This window comes from Dermochelys coriacea, chromosome 18, assembly GCF_009764565.3.
Source record: "Dermochelys coriacea isolate rDerCor1 chromosome 18, rDerCor1.pri.v4, whole genome shotgun sequence".
NCBI lineage: Eukaryota > Metazoa > Chordata > Testudines > Dermochelyidae > Dermochelys > Dermochelys coriacea.
In genome coordinates, this window is record NC_050085.1 from 1,541,297 (window position 1) to 1,559,991 (window position 18,695).

Genomic DNA, 18,695 nt, shown 5'->3' on the forward strand with positions numbered 1-18,695 from the left:
ACTCAGGTTACCGGAAACAGCACGTTTCTTTAGTTCCCCCCAGTTCCACCTTGGAATCTCGCGTCCTCGCCCAGGGAACATCCTGTCTGCACCTGGCCTGGCGCTGCCCTGGCAGCACTGCAGGAGCCTCAACCAGACCAGCTTTCGGCCTCAAAGCCGCATAGGAGAGCCTGACTGCCCCACCAGTGACACAGCTGGGGCCTAGGGACCTGACCCTGCTGCTGCTGAGATCAATGAGAGGCTCCTGATGGCATGGGACAGGGCTCGCTGCCAGTGTGGTCTAGGAGACATGGCACCAGACTGGGAGGAGGACACCTGGATTCTTCTCCAGCTTGGCCACTCATCTTGGCCACCCTCTCAGACCCCTACTCCCAGCAGCATTTGCCCATATTTCTCTTCCACGCCTCAGCCTTACCTCTCTATTGAGACTGGGAGCTCTTTGCTGACAGGGACTATCTCCCATCATGTATCTCTGCAGCACCTGGCCCCAGACTCCTCAAAGTCCTACTGAAATGACATCATGCCCCTTAATCCCCCCAAAAGTCTGGGAATCACCATCTAAACCAAGGCCCATCCCCTGAGTTACACACGCAGGAACCCGCAGCCTGTTTTAATTGTTAAAAGGAGCCTTTCTTTTTAGTGACTGAAAAGTGGGTTAGTTCATTAAACTCCCTCCAGATTTCACCCTGGAGAAATCTGCTGCTACAAATGAAAATAAAGCTGCCAGCAATTGAAAATACAAATGACAAAGTACCTACGTGCAGCATTCCAGTTTGGGCTCTTTTTTCATTTGTCAGCCCAGTCCCTTCCACCCCATCAAAGCCTCACCTCCTTGCAGAGGCCTGATACACAGAAGCCGAGCTCCTAGCATGCACATGCACTTGTGTGACTGGTAATTGACTGTGTGAATTTGCTCCAAACTTTCTGAAGCAGTTCACCTTTGGATGGGGCAGGCTTGGGCAAAATTTCACCCCAGAAAGAATGATATCTGAGGTAGTTTTGAGGGAATAAAGACAGCTCTAACGTTCCCTTCCCACTCACATTTTACTGGCAGGTCACACCGCGGGAGGGATCTTCCCACCCAGCGAGGGGATGTTATTTGATGTGGAATAGCACTAGGATTTACAGCCAGCTCTTTCACCCTGTCAGCCTTCACTGGCCAATGATTCTTCAATAGCTGTTAACAAAATGGAGAAAACAGCCCAGGTTGCCATGAGAGCACAGCTCCCATTTAAGCACCAGAACCCGTGGCTAGATTTTCAGCACAGGGTGGGTGCCCGTCCATTTACAAACACCTCTCAGCTCCCTGGGTCTGGAATCCCACCGACCTGGTGAACGTGGCTCTGATTTCTCTGAGTCTCAGTTCCCCATCTCTATAATGGGCAATGCTCCTTCCTTTAGCTGCTTTGTGTATTTCGGCACCTCGCTCCCATGGATTTCAATGGGATTTAGTACCTCTGAGGACCTGGAGTAGGTTCTTCTCCATCCCCAGAGGACTACAGCACCTCTCTGGCTCATGCACTAATCTACACTGACGTTCCAAACACATTCAATAGACAAGAACAAAATTAGTGGCCTAGCAGTCCAGCAGCCCAGCTCAACCAGAAATAGACCCGTGCCTTTATTAATAGCATCTCCACTCCCAAGCAAACCAACTAATTCCAAGCCCTAGCAACCTCTCACTCATTGTCCTCCAAGGCCAGCGGATTTCAGCAACATTAAAGGTGTTTCCTTCCCTGTTTCCTACAGTAGCTTGGCAGCACTGGTGGGAATGGCCACTGACACACAACAAGACCAGATAAGCTCTGTCAGCCTGCCCTACTGCTGCTGTGACAGCCAGCAGTTCAGGTTGCTGAGCACCCAGAGGAAGGCACTCAGCACTTGGCAGGATCAGGCCTCAAGTGCTCAGCAGAGGTGCACTGGCAAAGATGAGATATCATCTCTTCTGCTATCAGAGGATGCCAGACATGGCCTGTTCTCTTGGGCCCGGGGCCAAGGCCCAGGGCTTAGCCAAGTGCAGACAGCAAATACTTGGCACCTAGATACCAGTGCTCAGGGAATGGGCAAAATGCCCACTGACCCCAGTCACAACAATCCCTAATCTCCCTTTCGGGGCAAATGAGGGAAGAGAGAAGAGGCCTAACCATGCCACAGGGTGGGACTGGTGCTGGGCAGTGCAGCCAGTGCTAAGTGGTTCTGCTGCTGCTGCAGGCTGTAGAGTGGAGGGGGGGGGGGAACCTTCTCTTCCACAAGTGCCTTGGGCACAGTGATGGGGCTGCCGGCACCCAGGTATACCCATCCCAGATGACAGTGCTGCTCGGTGAAGTGGCTGAATCAGGGGAACACGTAACTTACGCTGGGGCGGGAGGAGGGTGAAACAAACTCAGGAGTGCAGTGGGGTCCTTCCCCCCCACCCCCAAACACCCCTGCCCCACACAGCTGGTGCCACACACGTGCATCCTGCTCAGGCCAGATGGTGTCTATATTAGAGTGCAGAGCTGGTCACATCTCACCCAGCAGATCTGCTCCTCAGGGCCTTCCCTGGGGTCTCGACACCAGGCCGGAGGGTTCCAATACAAGCATTCACTGAGCCAGCCCAGCCCGGGGACAGCCAGTGGAAGTCGGACTCACTCTGGCATTGGACTTTAAGGCCAAAAGGGACCATCATGATCATCTAGTCTGACCCCCTGCACATCACAGGCCACAGAACCTCACCCACCCACTTCTGAATTGGGCCCCTAACCTTTCCATTTACTCTAGTTCAAACCAGCAAGTGACCCAGCCCCCTGATGCAGAGGAAGGCTGAAACATCCCAGGGTCTCTGCCAATCTGACCTAGGGACAATTCCTTCCCAACCCCAATATAGCGATCACAATGGCCAGCCCAGAATCTTTATTTGTGGTGATGGAGGAGCTGGAAATATTTCTGCTGGATAGCCCCTTTCCAGGCCAACTTTGCAGGGCTGGGAGTTAGGGGAGGAAAGAACACCTGCACATGAAAGCACATCCAGGAAAACACTCCAGAATCTTCCTGGCTGAACATTTTCTGTGGCTTTTGTTTTTCATTTATATTTATTAATTCATTTACTTTTCTTCTTAATGAATGTCTTCCCCAAGAAAAGCCCAGGGCCTTGCTTTATCATCCAGTGTTTTGCCCAAGTCTTCTATGTGTTCCTCAAATGTTCATAAAATTCCAGCTGCAAACCATTATTCTACTGATCACAGCCAAACAGACCATGTGACAAGGGTATTAAGGCTGCAAAGTCAAGCTGCCTCTGCCCTTTGCCCTCCTGGGGCGTAAGGCCCATAACACAACAACATACATACTAGTTTTCCCCAGCATCCCTGCCTCAGTCAGTGCTCAGAGACCTGCCCTGGGGATGAACTACAGCTGGTCTGTAGCACCCCTGTTTTTGACCTTGATCTCTGTGCCTCCGCTCCCCATCTGCAAAACAGGGATCGCAACCCCCCCCACGGTGCTGGGAAAATAATGTCATTGACATCCGTTCCTTACTGCTTGGGAAGCACTCAGAGAATAAATACTGCAATGAGAGCCACAGAAAAGCCCAGGAGGAAATAAATTTGCTTTTCAATCAGGGGTTGAGCAGTGTGCAGTAAATGAGGCCTGTGGCCACACCCGGAACAGTAAGGATAAAGCGAAGTATTGCCTAGCTGCTCCTTCAGTGAGCGCTGTGTGTCCTCTGCACAGGGCCTGGGGCGCTGTGGAGAACACAGCACGGTCATGGCATTACAGACTATACCAGAATACATACGTACAAGGGAACCAAATTAGGGTTTCATAGACAAGCTTAGTCCTGGAGCTTTTAACTCTGAAGTGCTCGAGTCTGCAGCCTTCCTATGCCTTTCGCATCGCTGTGTGTGAGGATTGATATGTCTGCTGTATTGTTTCTGATCAGTGCAGCCCACTCGGCAACAGTAGGTCCTAGCTCAGACTTAGCAATGGCATCAAGCAGGAGTCTCCAAAAAAGCTCTGAACCTTTGCCCGTCTCTGGCTGTCTCCTAACACTGCCGACGGCTCATCCCACAAGCTCCCCACGGACCCGCTGCAGCTGAAGGCCAGTGGCTGCAGTATCTGTTCTGCCATTAGCAGCACTGCCAGGTCCAGAGCAGCAGTGTGCCACTCTTCTGACCGGCACCGACACATGCGCTTTAGGTGACACATGTGCTTCGGTGCTTTGCTGAAGAGGGATGGCCAGATGCACGCACTTTGCTGCTTTGCTGAAATGAGGCTTTGCAGTGTTTGTTCAGCCCTGACAATATCAGAGCAGCATTTCACAACAGCAGGGCAGGGACCATTGGCCTCCTCTCCGTACAGCATCGAGAGGTCAGGCCAATAGCGATAGCATGCTGGCACTTCGGAGAGACCCAGCGGTATCACATGTCCGGCTCTTCCCCAACAGCCCCAACTGCCACATTTGCACTGCATGAAGCTTTATAACTGTCCAATATCCCAACGGCTCCCTTGACTTTGCTCCATGGATTTCGCTCAGTCCCCACAGAGCACCAGGGAGCTGGGCCTTGCCCAGCCACTCCTTTCAGCCTATCTGCACTGGAGCAGAGAGGCTTCACTTCCCAGGAGCCTGGCCCAGCTGCTTCTCCTTTATTCAGGGCTAGTCTCCAGGTCCAGCTGGCATCAGCGGGGAGAGAAGGGCTTTTCAGCATGAGGTCATGGTTAAGGCACAACCATGGGAAACAGGACTCCTGGGTCCTCGTTCCAGAATCCGTGTCTAACCTGCTGTGCAACCCTGGGCCTCAGCTTCCCCAGGTGTGAAATGGGGGGTGACAGTTCCCCATCACCCCCTCTGGGGGGAGCGAGTCACTCTTGTCTGTGTAGTGCTTGGAGGCCCCTGGACAGCAGGCGCCAGCAAAGGGGCAGGATTGTGTTATCAAATCTCCTTAGTGACAGTGAAACAATGGGGGGAAAAGGCAAAAACTCTGGGAGCTGGAAAGCGCTGTCCAGCTGGACTGGCCAATTCCCTAGAGGCATGAGTCAGAGGCTTTTGACGCCAGTCCAGGGCTGGGTCCAAGGCAGGTGCAACGCGGGACTCACCCACACAGTGGAACTAACTCGGGCTGGAATCTGCACACCAGGCTGTCTGTGTGATGCACCAATCCACGTGACACAGGCATGGAAGGGCAACATGGGCAACCTGGGGGGAGGGGGAGCCTTCTTCTGACCTGGCCCGCAGCACGGACAGGGATCATCATGTGACTTCAGAGACAGGATGGGATGGAGCAAACGGAAACCAGCCTGGAGAGAGAGGGCCCCTTGCCCCAGCTCATACACCAGCCTGGCCCCACTGACAGCTCAGCAGGTGGATGGCTGACAGACCAAAGTGCCAGTTTAGCTCCCCTGCCCCACCCCTCTCCATCAGGGTCAGGCCAGGCCCCTCTGGCTTCAGGGAAGCTCACGGCATCCTGCCTTGGGCTATGCAGAGTCTGTGGGTAACACAGGGTGTGGTGCCCTCACATCCCAGTCATACCCCGAGCCAGTCTCTGCCCTGCAAAGTCTCTTTGGCAGCAAGGGGGCCAGCAGGAGTCCTCCATCATCCAGCACAAATGCCATGAAAAGCTACCCAGACAAGTCCCCTGGCACTGGGCCTCAGCCAACGGGGGGGAGCGCCATGGAGCACCCACCCACCCCCATCCCCATCGACCCTAAGTGACTAGCTCTCCCAGCTGCTGGGTCTCAACCCAGACCTCCACAGGGCAGCACTGAGAACCAGCCCCAACAGCCCTGCATGAGCAGAACTCAGCCCCCGCCCTGGACCCACGGCAGCTCAGAACACTCAGCCCAGGACCCCAGGACAGCCGTCAGGCTCAGAAAGCAGGCCAAGCCCTGCCCCAAGGCCAGAGCGATCACCCCTAGCTCCCTGCTAGCTCCCCCAGCTCCGGTGTGCTCCCTCCGCCCTGCCACAGCGCGGCTCCGTCTCAGCTGCCCAGGAGGCTATTCTCTGCCTCAGGCTTCGGCCCAATGCTTAGCACATTCCTCCCAGGTCAACATTACCTAATTTATCCACAGATCCTTCTCTGCACTCACTCAGAATAGCAGCTGCTGCAGAGAAAGAAGGGGGGAAAGCCCCTAACATTACCAAAGAAACAGTCCAGCACCTGGGCGTCTTTCAGAGGAGGGGCTCGCACTGCACGCTGGAGCGGCCTGAGGGGGACACTCCACAGCGGCCTGCGGGGAGCCTGCTCTTGCTCACCCTGCAGTCAGTGACAAAAGCCCCATCGAATTCAGCAGGAGCAGGATTGGACCCTTTGAATTTAAACATTCCAGGGTGGGAAGAGAACTCAAGTCCTGGACCACCTTGCTCTACCCCGCAATCACACTCACCCCCCAGAGCCGGGACAAGAACCCAGATGTCCCGACTCCCAGAACAGCCTGCTCTACCCCACAATCACACTCACCCCCCCGGAGCGGGGACAAGAACCCAGGAGTCCTGACTGCTGGGCCCTGCTCTAGCTGCCCTTGGAGATGGGGAAGCTAAAAAGAACCCTGGAGTCCTAGAAGACCAGGCCAGACTCCCAATGGAAATGAGGCCCAGTAAGGGCGGATCTGGCCAAGGACCAGTGGGGAGCTCTGTGCATGGACAGAGGCTCGAGCAGGACTCCGCATGCTGGCTCTGAAGGCGAGGTGGGGGCAGGGGCTGGTGCTGCTCCGCAGCGACTCCTTTGGATGAGTTAGGCACATTGCTCAGGTGACTTGGAGCCCCGGGACTCCCGCTGGCTGCCAAGCTACCCCCCACCCCCAGCCCTCTATCGGCCTCAGAAGTTTGCATCACAAACAGCTTCAGACTCCCCCAGCCCTGCTCAGTCTGCTTGGGGGCCTGACGCTGGCAGAGGTCTCTGACCACTCTCTGGGGAGCTGGGCAGTGCCATCCCTTCCCTCCCCACTAACACACCTGCTCTGACACTTGCAACCACATCCCACAGCCAATGGGCGCCCTGCCCCCAGCGAGGCCTTCGGAGAGGCACAAAAGATGCTGGGAGGGGAGGGAGGACAAGCCGCCCGTGTATGCAGGGGTGAGGAAGGCCGGAAGGAGGGCACACAGGCTGCACGGTGACCATGGCTCTGTGGGCTTAAACCCACCCTATGGCTCAGAGAAGAGCTGGGAGGAGCCACTCAGGGGCAAGGGCCATGGGTGCAGGGATCAAGCAGAGCCAGGTGCTGGCTAAAGAGTTGGCAGAGCCCATGTGCCGAAGAGAGAAGAGGAACCCAGATCAGGCCATGGCCATGGGGCTGTGGGAGAGGGGTCCTCCCTGGAAATCTATGTGACCTGGAAGGAAATGCCCATAGAGAAAGAAGCAGCAGGAGTTGATGTTACTCTGTGACCAGGAATACGGCCCAGCAGGGTTGGAGGATCCTGCATGGACTCCAACAGCTGGCACAAAACACCCATTGCAAGGGCCCATCCCGCACCTCCAAGGGCAGCTAGAGCAGAGAGGCAAGACTCCCTGGTTCTCTTCCCAGCTCTGGGAGAGCAGTGGCATCTAGTGGTCAGAGCAGGGGACTGGGTGCCAGGACTCCAGGGTTCTCTTCCCAGCAAACCCAGCAAGTGGCTATGAGCAGAGCAATGAGGGCTCCTTCGCAAAGCTCTGCAAAAGGCCAGAGAAATACCCAGCACGTGCATTACCCCAGGAGAAGGGCAGGCTCAGATCCCTGGCTGATTGAGGGGGTCTTGGGGCAGGCAGGTATGAGCCCTAAGTCCATCCGGGTTTGCTCTGGAGCAGGTGCTAGATAGCTTCCAGGCCTTGGTGGTTCTGAGCCAGGAAGCAGCATGTGTGCAGAGCTCAGCCCAGGCTTGACAAACTCACCACACCCTAGAGGCCACAGCTGCTGTCCCTTCTCTCACAAACCAGCTCTAGATTCACCAGCCTTTCTCAAGGACCTCTCATGGGTGTCACCATAACTCGGGGCGGGGCAGAGAGGAGTGCTGCCGGCTCAGACAGACACCACCACCTCCCAGGGCCAGAGGCAGCTGCCTGCCTGCCTTGCATCAGGAGCAACATCAAAACAGAGGCAGGAGGGGAGGGCAAAGCAGACAACTCTGGGGGCTGGGGAGCTCCATACAGCACCAGGCCCCGCCAAGCCCTGAGCTCCCAGTTCAGCTAGAGATGCCTAGACACATGCATCCCTCAGCCCACCCCAGGCACACCCAGGCAGCCCGCACGGCCTGTCCCGCGCGTACAGGCTGGGAAGGATTAGATTACCATTGCTGGGTGTTAATAAATGTCGGTTTCACCCAGTGTGGCTAGATAGCAAGTGTGAGAAATCAGGACAGGGAGCGGGGGGTAATAGGCGTCTATATTAGACAAAGCCCCAAATATCGGGACATCTGGTCACCTGAGTTTCACCACACATACAAGGGGAATGTTCCTATTGATCCTACAGAAATGTCTCAGAGAGGCAAAGGAAGAAGAGTGCAGCCAGGGAGCTAGAGTTTGATCTAAGGCTATTTACTTTGTCTGCTTCCACAGGCAATGCTGATGCGTTTTAGCAGCTTTAACTTCATGCATCTCAAGGCCCGTCAGCAAGTAACTGCCTGATGCCCCGTAACTTGCCTGATGCCCCGTAACTTGCCTGCGCCTGCGGAAGTTAGAAAACCTGTTTGGCAGCAAACATGGATATTAGCCGTCAAAACTACTAAAGCCAAGTCAGTTCTGCCAAGCCCCCTCCAGCCTGCACAACGAGCCCCCTCTGCACGGCTCCTGGCTCATTCCATAGCCAGGAATACAACACCTCCAGGACCACCCATCTCCCCTGGCCAAACCAGGCTGCAGCAGCTTGCAGCGCCTCTCCTGAGCTGGCCAGCAGGAGGCGCTACTGAAGGGGCATGAATCTCTCACAGTCAGAAATACAGACATGCCACAGGGTTAATTGGTTCAAGGCCCCTTTTATCATAGCCCCGGGGGACTGAGGCCTGTGCTCTCCCCATGAAAGTCTCACTTCCATTGCACTCCAGGTCCTTGCATGCGGTTTGCTCACAAGCACTGGGCTCAGCTGGTTTGTTCCCAGAGGGTCTCTTGTCTTTGGGATACAAAGCAAAAGTCAGACAGAATCCTGGTTGCCCCACAAACAAGCCTTTGCACAGAGCCCGCACCAGGGCAGAGGTGCAGCACTCAGCTGGATACAGCAGTGGGGCCTCCAAAGGTGTTTCCCTTCTGCCCTGCCCTTCACCCTAGAGGAGGGCACTCAGAGGACAAATGTTCTATCACAAGTCACCAAAAATCACGGTGCCCAGCTCTCGTGGCCATGCCCCAAACGAGGCAGCAGGTGTGCTGGATGGATTCTCACGAAACAGAGATGGAATCAGGTCCCCAACCCCGTCCTCCGCAGCAGCTGCCACCCCCCAGCTCCCAGTCTGAGCACTGCAGGCTGGGGGTGAATGAGGAAAGCAGGGACACTGAGCATTCTCTTAGCAAGGGCGGAGCCGGGTCTCCAAACCACACTCCAAGATCCAGCTCCCGGGCTGCATCCTAGGCCACACGGCTCTGGTGGGAGCTACCACTGGGCCCGGTGCTTCCAGCTTGACCCAAGCACAGGACCCCTGGAGCCTCGTATTCCCCGGGCATCCCTGTTCTAGCTGCACATTGGAACAATCAGATGGTAAACGCAGCGACTGCACTGGGCTCAGACATCCTCGTGCCAGCCAGCTAGGCTGGAGGGGTGGCAACTAAGCAGCTCCACACACCTGGGAGCCCCAGCTTAACCTCCGAGCCCACAGCTCACCCCCCACTATCTTCCACAGGCACCAGCCCTCCTACACACATAGCCCTCCCCCCCAGCTCTTTTAGGAGTCTGGCCTCTCTCCGGTTTCCACAGCAAACAGGACTCTCTCTTCAGCCCCCTGCCGCCAGCAGGGATCCCGTCTCCATCGCTGGCCCTTCCCTCTTGTCAGTCAAGGGACAGCCATGGGGCACAGAGGTGACGGCGTTCTGTGGGCTCAGTGCTTGCCACAGGCATAGGGGAGCAGGGCCTCTCTAGGGATGGGCATGGGGGGCCCAAGAGGGACCCAGCTAAGCCAGCTGGCAAGCACTGGCCCCCTGGGTGCTCCCTTCCCCACAGGCACTGCTTCCAGGCACTGTGATGGCATCTCCTTCATCGCAACAACCTAGAAAAGCTTGAGACCTGAGCTGGGAAAAGAACTAAACTCTGGCTGTCTAGGGGTCTGCCTGGGGTGAGCAGGGGTCTCCCGGCAGGGAGGGGTCACTACAGAAGGGGGACTGGGAGCAGCAGGGCTGTAGTGAAAGGTCAGGTCAGAGCCAGCCCCTCCTCCCATCCCACTGCTGCAGCCCTGCCACCCACAGCCCATGGGGTACGTGTCCGTCTGCACACAGGCAGGCTGGCCACAAGGACACACCCACACCCACAAGACATCAGACCTTTCCTCTTCCCTGTGCAGCCAGGGCCAGACTTTGCTCGGCCTGGCATAGGGTCAGACTGGAGCCACTCCACTGTAGCTGAGGAATTTACACCAGGTGGGGGTAACTGAGCCCAGAACCTGGCCTAGTCCAGGAGGGGCGTCCAGCAGCTAGTCACAGGGTCACGTTAATTCAATAATTGTGCTGTCTGCTCCCGTGTGGACAGCTGGATAGAAGGGGCATCAGAGTCCTGGCGGTGCTGGACGAAGGGTCCAATCCTGATCTCGCTTACACCCGTTAGTGCTCAGATGCTTGGGGTCCTTTGCCCTCAATTCCTCTTTGGCCAAAGTTCCCTCTTCGCTCCTCCACACCTCTACAGCTCGAGCCATCAGGCCAGAAGGGACCAGCGTGATGGAGTCTGACCTCCCGCCTAGCACAGCTCGAGAAGCCTCCCCACGTGATCCCGTCCTGACCTCCTGGCGGAGCCAGCGCAAAGCTCAGAGAAAGACTGGCCACGTGCTGAAGAATCCACCACATCCCAGGCCAGTAGGCCCCTCGCTCTTAAACATTTGCTCTAATTTCTAGTCTGAAGGTGTCTGGTTCCGGCGTGCAGCCATCAGTAGGATTACACCCGGCCACAGGGCCTGGGGGCTGTCCCGCGTTGGGGTCGTCAGCGGCAGAATCTCCCTTCCCAGGCAGTTTGTTTCAATGAGACCATCCTCATTTCTCCAGGGGACGAGAGTGCAGGGAGAACTCACAGGGGCACGGTTCTCCTCTCACATCATGGAAATTCTGAGTTACTCTCGATTTACTCCCAACACAAGTGAGAGGGGAATCCAGCATCTAGCATCACCAGCTGTGACAAAGTGGGAATGTTCTTAATGTTTTCTCTGAATACTGTGGGGGGTGCCTCAGTTTTCCCTAGGCATTTCTTTAAGTATCTAGGTGGTGGGATAAGGATGTGTGATTGTTGCAGAGCCAGAGAGGGCCAGAGTGATGGTGTCTGCACAGAGAACGGCCGACACCCTGTCTACACCCTGTCTCCTGGCAACTGATGGCCTGGGCCCCTCCCCTGCAAAGGTGCCAGCTGAAGGTGTTGGAGAACAAAGAGATCAGGTGGCCTCCTGGCCCAGGAAAGAGACAAAGGCGAGAGGAGGGGCTGGAGAGTTTCAGTTTGGAGCTGGCTGGGGAAATGGAGGGAGGCCCAGATGGGAGTCTGGCCTCCCTGCTCCCCAAGATGGACCTGACTGAGGGGTCCTGTTCTCCGTACCTACAAGCTCTGTGTTAGACCATGTTCCTGTCATCCAATAAACCTTCCATTTTATCGGCTGGCTGAGAGTCACATCTGACTGCGGAGTTGGGGTGCAGGGCCCTCTGGCTTCCCCAGGACCCCGCCTGTGTGGACTCGCTGTGGGAAGCGCACGGTGGGGCAGGGGAGGCTGAATGCTCCGAAGTCAGACCCAGGAAGGTCGAAGCTGTGGAAGCTTCTTGCCCTGCAGACAGGCTGCTCTCAGAGAGGAGGCTCCCCAGAGTCCTCCTGGCTTCGTATGGAGCAGTTCCAGAGCATCGTGCAGTGACTCCGGGGACACCAGCTCTCATGATTTAAGCGGGAGCCTCACAACATTGGAAGTAACTCTTAAAGCCCCAGCTCCTGTGAATATCTGAGAATCTCTGCTTTCATTTAAAAAAAAAAAAAAAAAAAAGAGTTTCTAGCCCGAATGTTGGTGGAGAAAACGTGACCGGTCAGACGTGAAGCTCAGAAGGCAAAGAGAGAGAATCCCTACATTTACCTAAATAAAAAAAGTCTCATGATTTTTAAGCTAGTCACCGGACTCATGATTTTGAATGCTTGGGGTTGGTGACACCAAGTACCCCCAACCCGCCCAGCTTACACGAGAGAGTGCGCCACATGCCTGTGATCGCCTGGTGGGCCAGGTGAATTTTCCTGCTGTGTGTGGCATTCCTGTTGCCCCCTGTGGCTCATGGGGCCTGGGGGAGGGAAGCACGGAGGCTTTGACAGATGGGCACAGCGGGGGGCAGGCGCACCAAAAGTGCTGCGTGCCCATGCAGGGGAGCCAGTGGGTGTCCAGTGACCATGGATTCCCTTCAGTGGCCTCCCCATCACTGAGGCCGAGGGAGCCGGCTGCTTTGCCATGAGTCAGTCAGCTCCCAGCACAGCAGGGGCCGGGACTCTGCATGGGGTTCCTAGGCGCTGCCGTAACAGAAATACTAACGTGGAAGGGGACAAGCGCAGGAGTGAAGGACGGAGCTGGGGGGGCTGGAGTGCAGCCGGGCATGGGAAGAGCAAGGACCACATTGCTGCTAGAAGCCTGCCTTGGCCTGCACCTTGATACGCACGGCCAGGGCTTTCTACATCGCTCGGCCAAAACAACAGGGCAGCCCCACTTCACCCTTCCATTGTGACATCAGCAACATGACATCACCATCCATAGACATGACATCACCGTCTGCAGCTCCCCACCTGTCTCTCCCAGCGATCTGCATGGGGAAGTCTCTGCAGTGCAGTGGGACAGCGCAGCTGATGCATTCATCCCCAGCAGGCTGGGAGCCCAGAGCCAGGGTACAGGCACTCACAAAGCCCCAGGATTTACTGCTGGCTTTTCCATTGCATTTCTGACACACTCGCAGCCCCAGCCCCGCCTCACCCCAGCTCCTCAAAGCAGCAATTGACAAGAGGGGAGAAGGCAAGCGGTAGCGCTCCAACAACCTGCCTCATTTGGAAAACATCTCGGCTCCTACAGCCCAAGTTCCAGGCATATTTCTCAGCCACTGTCAGCTTTAATTTGGTCCAAGAATTCTGGGTCTGTGGTGCAAAGTAGAATGCAAGTGAGACAGAGGAAGAGGGGAGTGCAGGCAGAGAGGGGGAGGCCCAGAGGCCAGCCGAAGAGAGTTGTGTTTTTGCACCTCCCGGATACATAGCTGCCTCTGCCACTTAGCAAACAACTGAGACACACAGTTGGCAACTCCTCCCCCACTCCACCCCCACCTGATGGGCACCTTCGCTCCCAATCCATTTCCCCCAGTGGGGCGACTCCATCTGCCGGTGACTCCAGGACTGGCCACCTTTCAGCAAGGGCGAGCCGCCATTAAGAACTCTTCAGCACCTAGCGCAGAGGAACCAATTACTAAGCTGGATCCAGGGCTCCCCAAGCACAGGCTGTGGGTTCTTGTTGAGACTCCTCTGGGGGGCCTACGAAATGACACCCAGAGCTGGAGCTGGGATTGGCCACCCACAGTGGCTGCTTGCAGGGCATTTCCACCTCCTGGTTAAAAATCAAGTGAGCCAGAGCCCACTGCTGAAGCCACCAGCACAGAGCCAGTCCCCCCACACTAGCAGAAGGCAGGTGCTTAGGGCAGCACCATGCACTGCTCTATAGTTCCCCCTCTGGTCACTTTGGGAATTGCATTAAGCCACCCCGGCAGGATAGCATGTCAGTATCTGGCGGGGCGTTGGGGGGCAGTAAACGCCTCTGAGGAGGGAGCTGTCCTTGGGAGACACCTGATGGGAATAAGATCCTGGCTCCCCTAGCCTCCCTCTCCCCAGGGAGACTGTACCCCACCTAAAGCTGTTGGAGCTGGGTGGAGGGAGGGGTGGCCAGCCGGAAGCCTGACCTCAGCACCTCTCTTAGCCCAAGCTCTCCCCCCACAGGGCTCCAGCGCTGTAATTCAGGTTATGTCTACACCCTTGACTTACAGCCACCGCAGCAATTACTACAGTGAATCATGTCCACACTACCCTCCTTCTGTCTGTAGTCCACACCAGGAGCACTTCCACCGACTGAAGAGGGGCAGTGTCGGGGAGCCCGGACTCTTGGCTCCCTGCCAGGAGCCTGACTGCCCCCACCAGGAACCCAGCTGCCCCCCGGGCTCTCAGCTCCCTGCTTCCCACCAGGAGCACATCAGCCGCCCAAGCTCCAGGCACAGAGCTCCCTGCCAAGAGAAAACCTCCCTGGGTTCTTGGAGGCTGCTGTGCTCTCACAGTAGAGCAGGGAGCCGGGGTTTCTTGTCAATTTCATGGCTCTGTGTGGAGCTGTGAAATTGACAAGAATGACAGCCAACAGCCACTGTAATTAACCTGCAGCATCTATACAGACACTGCGTTGCCCCAATTACACCCACATGAGCCCTGCTCCTCTCACGGAGGTGGAGTGACGATGTCTGTGTAGCAGGGCACTTACATCGGTGGGAGCAAGGCTGCAGTGTGGACACTGACATAATTAGGGTATAATAACTGTAACCTAGACCAGGCCTCAGTCTTTCTGCTGCCCCCGACGGCCATTTCCACCTCTGCAGGGTTCCGCTCCCTGACAGCTTTCCTGGCTCTGCAGTCCCACCCAACAGGATGGATGCCCCCTGCACTGCGACCCTGGGTATGAGAGCCAGGGTTTCCAGAGAACAGGCACGTGGGGCTATCCTGGTCTTCAGAGGGGTCTGCAGTGGCAGGACCAGCCCCACATTCTCTAACCCCAGCTAGGGAGAGATCCCTGAGAGAGGGGGTGGCACGGGGGGGCAAGAAAACATGGGGTGGTTTGCACCTGGGCACAGGACTGGAACCTCCAGTCAGGAATCCTCCAGGTAGCTCAGAGCCCTTCTTCTGGGGGGAAGCTCCCCCACTGCAATGGCCTAGGCTGGAGGTTAGAGGAGATTCCAGGGACTGGGTTTTAGCTTCATGAAGAAGCCAACACACTTCCCAGGGATTGTCTGACCAAGTGTGCTGCCTGGTCCCATCCCAGGGCAGGTCTGCACACTCCCCTTTGGCTGCTAGCTATGGCAGGATCAGGGTCCCAGGAGCCGTCCCACAGACTGGGCTCCCTGCAAGAGAGGGCATGGGAGAGATTCCTGGATTGTATAAATACTACAGAGGAGTCACTCAATCCATGTTCTATTTAGAGCCATGTTTACAATCCTGCCTCCCCCTCCTCGCACTTCCTCTCACCCGGCCACCCCACCCCCTTCCCAGGGAGGGGGGAGCAGATCCTCCCCCCCCCACTTTGAGAACAAGCCTGGGCAGGTGGGGGGGGGGGGAATATCTGCCTGTCACATGATCCTCTCTCATTCAGCTGCTCAGGGAATGGTGGCCTTGTGCACTATTCGCACAACCACCCTGCAAGCCCCCTCATCATTCCCCTTCCAGCCCCAGCACACACAGCCTCCCCAAGTCCCTGGGGATCCCTCCACCCTGCCACCCAGAGTCCCAGCACACTTACACACTCACTGCCCAGCAGAGCCCCCGACCAGCCCAGTTCCTGCTTCCAGTACCCCAGGAAAGTGCACCCCGACCCCCGCAGACCTGCCTGCGGCCCACAGAGAGGGAAGTGGGCTGCTGCTTAAGGACAGGGCCAGCCAAACAGGGCCTGGGAAGCAGGACACCAGGTTCTATTTCCAGTTATGCCACTGACTAGCAAGTCCCCTCCCCACTCTGTGCCTCACTTTCCCCATCTGTGCAATGGGGTGGGAGAGACCTGTCTCATGCAGGGAGGCTGGGAGCGTGCGATGGAGCATGCTAGATGGGGCAAGTCATCAGTCACTTCTGAAACTGGAGCCGGGTGGGAGCAACTCCCACAGGGGAGAAGGCAGGCTGCAGCCAGGCTCTACTTCCCTAGGCTAGGGGAGGTCACAGGTCAGGGAAATTTCAGACAGCCAGGCCCAGGGCAGGGGGCTTGAACAGAGTGCAGCTACCTGCTTCATGCTACCCAGCATGCACTGCTCCACCTGGTCCAAGCAGCCTCTGCCCACTATCACCTGCCTCCAGCTCCATATTCTGTGCCCTTGGGCCCCTGCCAGCGCCCCCAGGACTATTCAGAGAGCCAGGCCACCCCGGGTATCGTGTCCAATGCATGGCCAGGGCTGCAGCACCAAGCTCGACAGCCTTTCACTCATCCTATAAGCTGCCCCCAGCTGCAGCAGGCAGGCGCCAAGGATGGGGGTGCCCCACGCTTCTGAGATGGGCACACTTGAGCAATCACCTTCCAGGAACAGGCTCCCAGCAAAGGCTGAGGAGTCTCTCAAGCCGCCTGCATGTTCTCAAAGCCTGCGGACTCTCAGACACAAAGATGTCTATTGTTACTCACGCAGCCCAGAGCCCAGGCAGTGTGGGTGGAGAGCAGGCAGAGCAGACTATGTAACAACCTCCAGAGCCCCCAGAGGTCTCCTGCACTGAAGATCTTCTGCTGGAGCCAGGGCTGGGATAGCTGAGGGGCACCAGCAGGGCTGGGATAGTCTAAAGGCGGCAGGGTCAGGATTGAACAGCATCAGCGGTGCGGAGCGGGTGCAGTGTCTACCCAGCGCAAGGCTCAGTGGGAGTAGTAGGGAGCATCATGGGGAGCTGGCTCTTGCCAAGAGCCCAAAAATACTCTTGGCAACTTTCACCCAACTTGACTTCCCTGCCCCGCAAACATGCAGGAACCCCAGTGCTCCACGTGCAACAAACAACGGCCCGGCGCCCTGATCACCCTGGGTCCCCTTGCCACTGCCAGCGCAGAGACTCCGCAGCACGGCAGCGTGGCGTGCCAGACAGCGTTTTCCCCAGCACACACCCAGCCCAGGCTCCTGGTCTGATCAAGGGAGGGAGCCAAGACCAGCAGTACCCTCCGCACACTGTTACACGTGGGAGCAGCTCGCAGTAAGGCACCCCACCTAGCCTGGGCTAAATCATCGCTGCCAGTGCTTGTCCAGGGGCCGGCCAGGCTGCCCGGGGGGGGGGGGGGGGCTGGCTGGCTGGGCAGAGGAAGGCGAGAGGGTGCGATCTCGTGGGGAGGGCTGAGCATAGACTCTCGGAGAGGGGCTGCTCCCTGCCGCTGGTACAGGACATTTTATCGTTTCGCAGCTGCTATGAGCCCCGGCCCCTCACAGCCGGTGGGGACCCCCAGCCTACACGCTGCTGCGATGTCGTCCCGGCAGTGGCCTTCGCCTTCCCCTTGGCACCCAGGGATCGGGGAAAGGCTCCAGCAGCCAGCTCCCCTGCCCTGGCGCCCCCCAAACCATGTGCACCCAGGAGCTGCCCAACAGCCCCCTGCCCTCCAGAGCAGGACTGGCAGAGCCCAGCCCTCTCCGCGCCAGCCCCTCCGCCTCCAGGCGGGTCCCTGCCTCGCTCCAGGCGATTCCTGCTCCCACAAGCCCGCTGGGCTAGGAGCCCCCGCCGCGGGGAGACAGGACCTGGGCTGACTCCGGCTCTCCCCCGGGACGGGGCCCCGAGCCGGGCACCCAGGGCCTCTGGGGGAGCCGCTCCCGCTTTGCACCGGCGGGGCGGTGCCTTTATTTTAAGGCGGCTATTTCCACCGCGCCCGCTCCGAGCACCGGGGCTGGCTGCTGCGCCGGGCCCGCCGGCTCCCACCCGGAGCTGGCGCCGAAGAAGGGAGCGAGGGCAGCGGCCACGTCCGACCGCCCGGGCGCCCTCCTGGGGGAGGCGCCCGCCGAGCAGGGCCCGCGCCGCTGAGCCCCGCGGCCCCGCTCCGCGCCCGCAGCGCAGCGCGCCGGGGACAGAGCCGGCCGAGCACCGGCCGCCCCCGCGCGGCCCCCAGGCTCCAGCGCCAGGGGCCCCAGGCCGGGGGACCTGGGCGCCGGCTGCCGGGGCCAGCCTCCGCCTCCCGCAGGGCTCGGGGCCGAGTCCCGCGCAGAGGCTCCGCGCAGACGGGAGCGGGGTCCCCCTCGCCCCGGGACTTACCCGCAGGAGCGCCGCCAGCAGCAGCAGCAGCGGCGAGCAGCGCGCCCCGGGGAGCCGCTGCCCGGGACCCATGTTCCGGCTCGGGGCGCAGCGTCCTGCTCCCGGGGTCCGGCCCTTTGTCTGGCTGCGCCGCCGGGCGCCCGCTCCGGCCACGAGCAACTTTTCCCTGCGCTCTGTCCCGTCCCGGCAGCGCCGCTCCGAATCTCGGCTCCTCGCTCCCGGCCGGCTGGCGCCCAAACCCGGCCTGGAGTCCCGACTGCGGAAGGGAGCTGGGCGGGGGATGGGGGAAGGAGCCGCGGCCGGGGCAAATCAGGAGTGAGTCCTGCTGGGTGAAGTCACACTCAGGCCCCTAGGAACGGGGGGCACATCCCGAGCAGGGCCTGATCCTGCAAACAGTGACTTCACCCTGCACAGCCCCACTGAGCACAGCCAGGTTCCCAGCTTCTGGGTGCCAGCTCAACCGTCTCTCAGAATCGGGCCCCTTTAAGTGTCTTGAGGTGGGCACCCAGAACCGCAAGTCACTTTGGAAGATCCAGGCCCATATCCCGTGTTTCTGTCTCTTGCCATTGTACCACTGTATTTGGTGCTTGTTCTTAAATACCCAGCTCCTGGAGTCCTGGGATTTG

General features: G+C 58.1%; 1 protein-coding gene across 10 annotated transcripts in view; it reads right to left on the reverse strand.

Annotated features, from left to right (window-relative positions):
- The window catches only part of HSPG2 (heparan sulfate proteoglycan 2), a 183,434-nt gene extending 165,128 nt beyond the window's left edge, over positions 1–18,306 (reverse strand). For all 10 annotated transcript variants that reach the window (XM_043500074.1, XM_043500066.1, XM_043500073.1 and 7 more), the window contains exon 1: positions 18,070–18,306. The gene's annotated coding sequence lies outside the window, so the exon portion shown is untranslated. The remainder of the gene's footprint in view (positions 1–18,069) is intronic.
- Between the last annotated feature and the right edge of the window lie 389 nt (positions 18,307–18,695).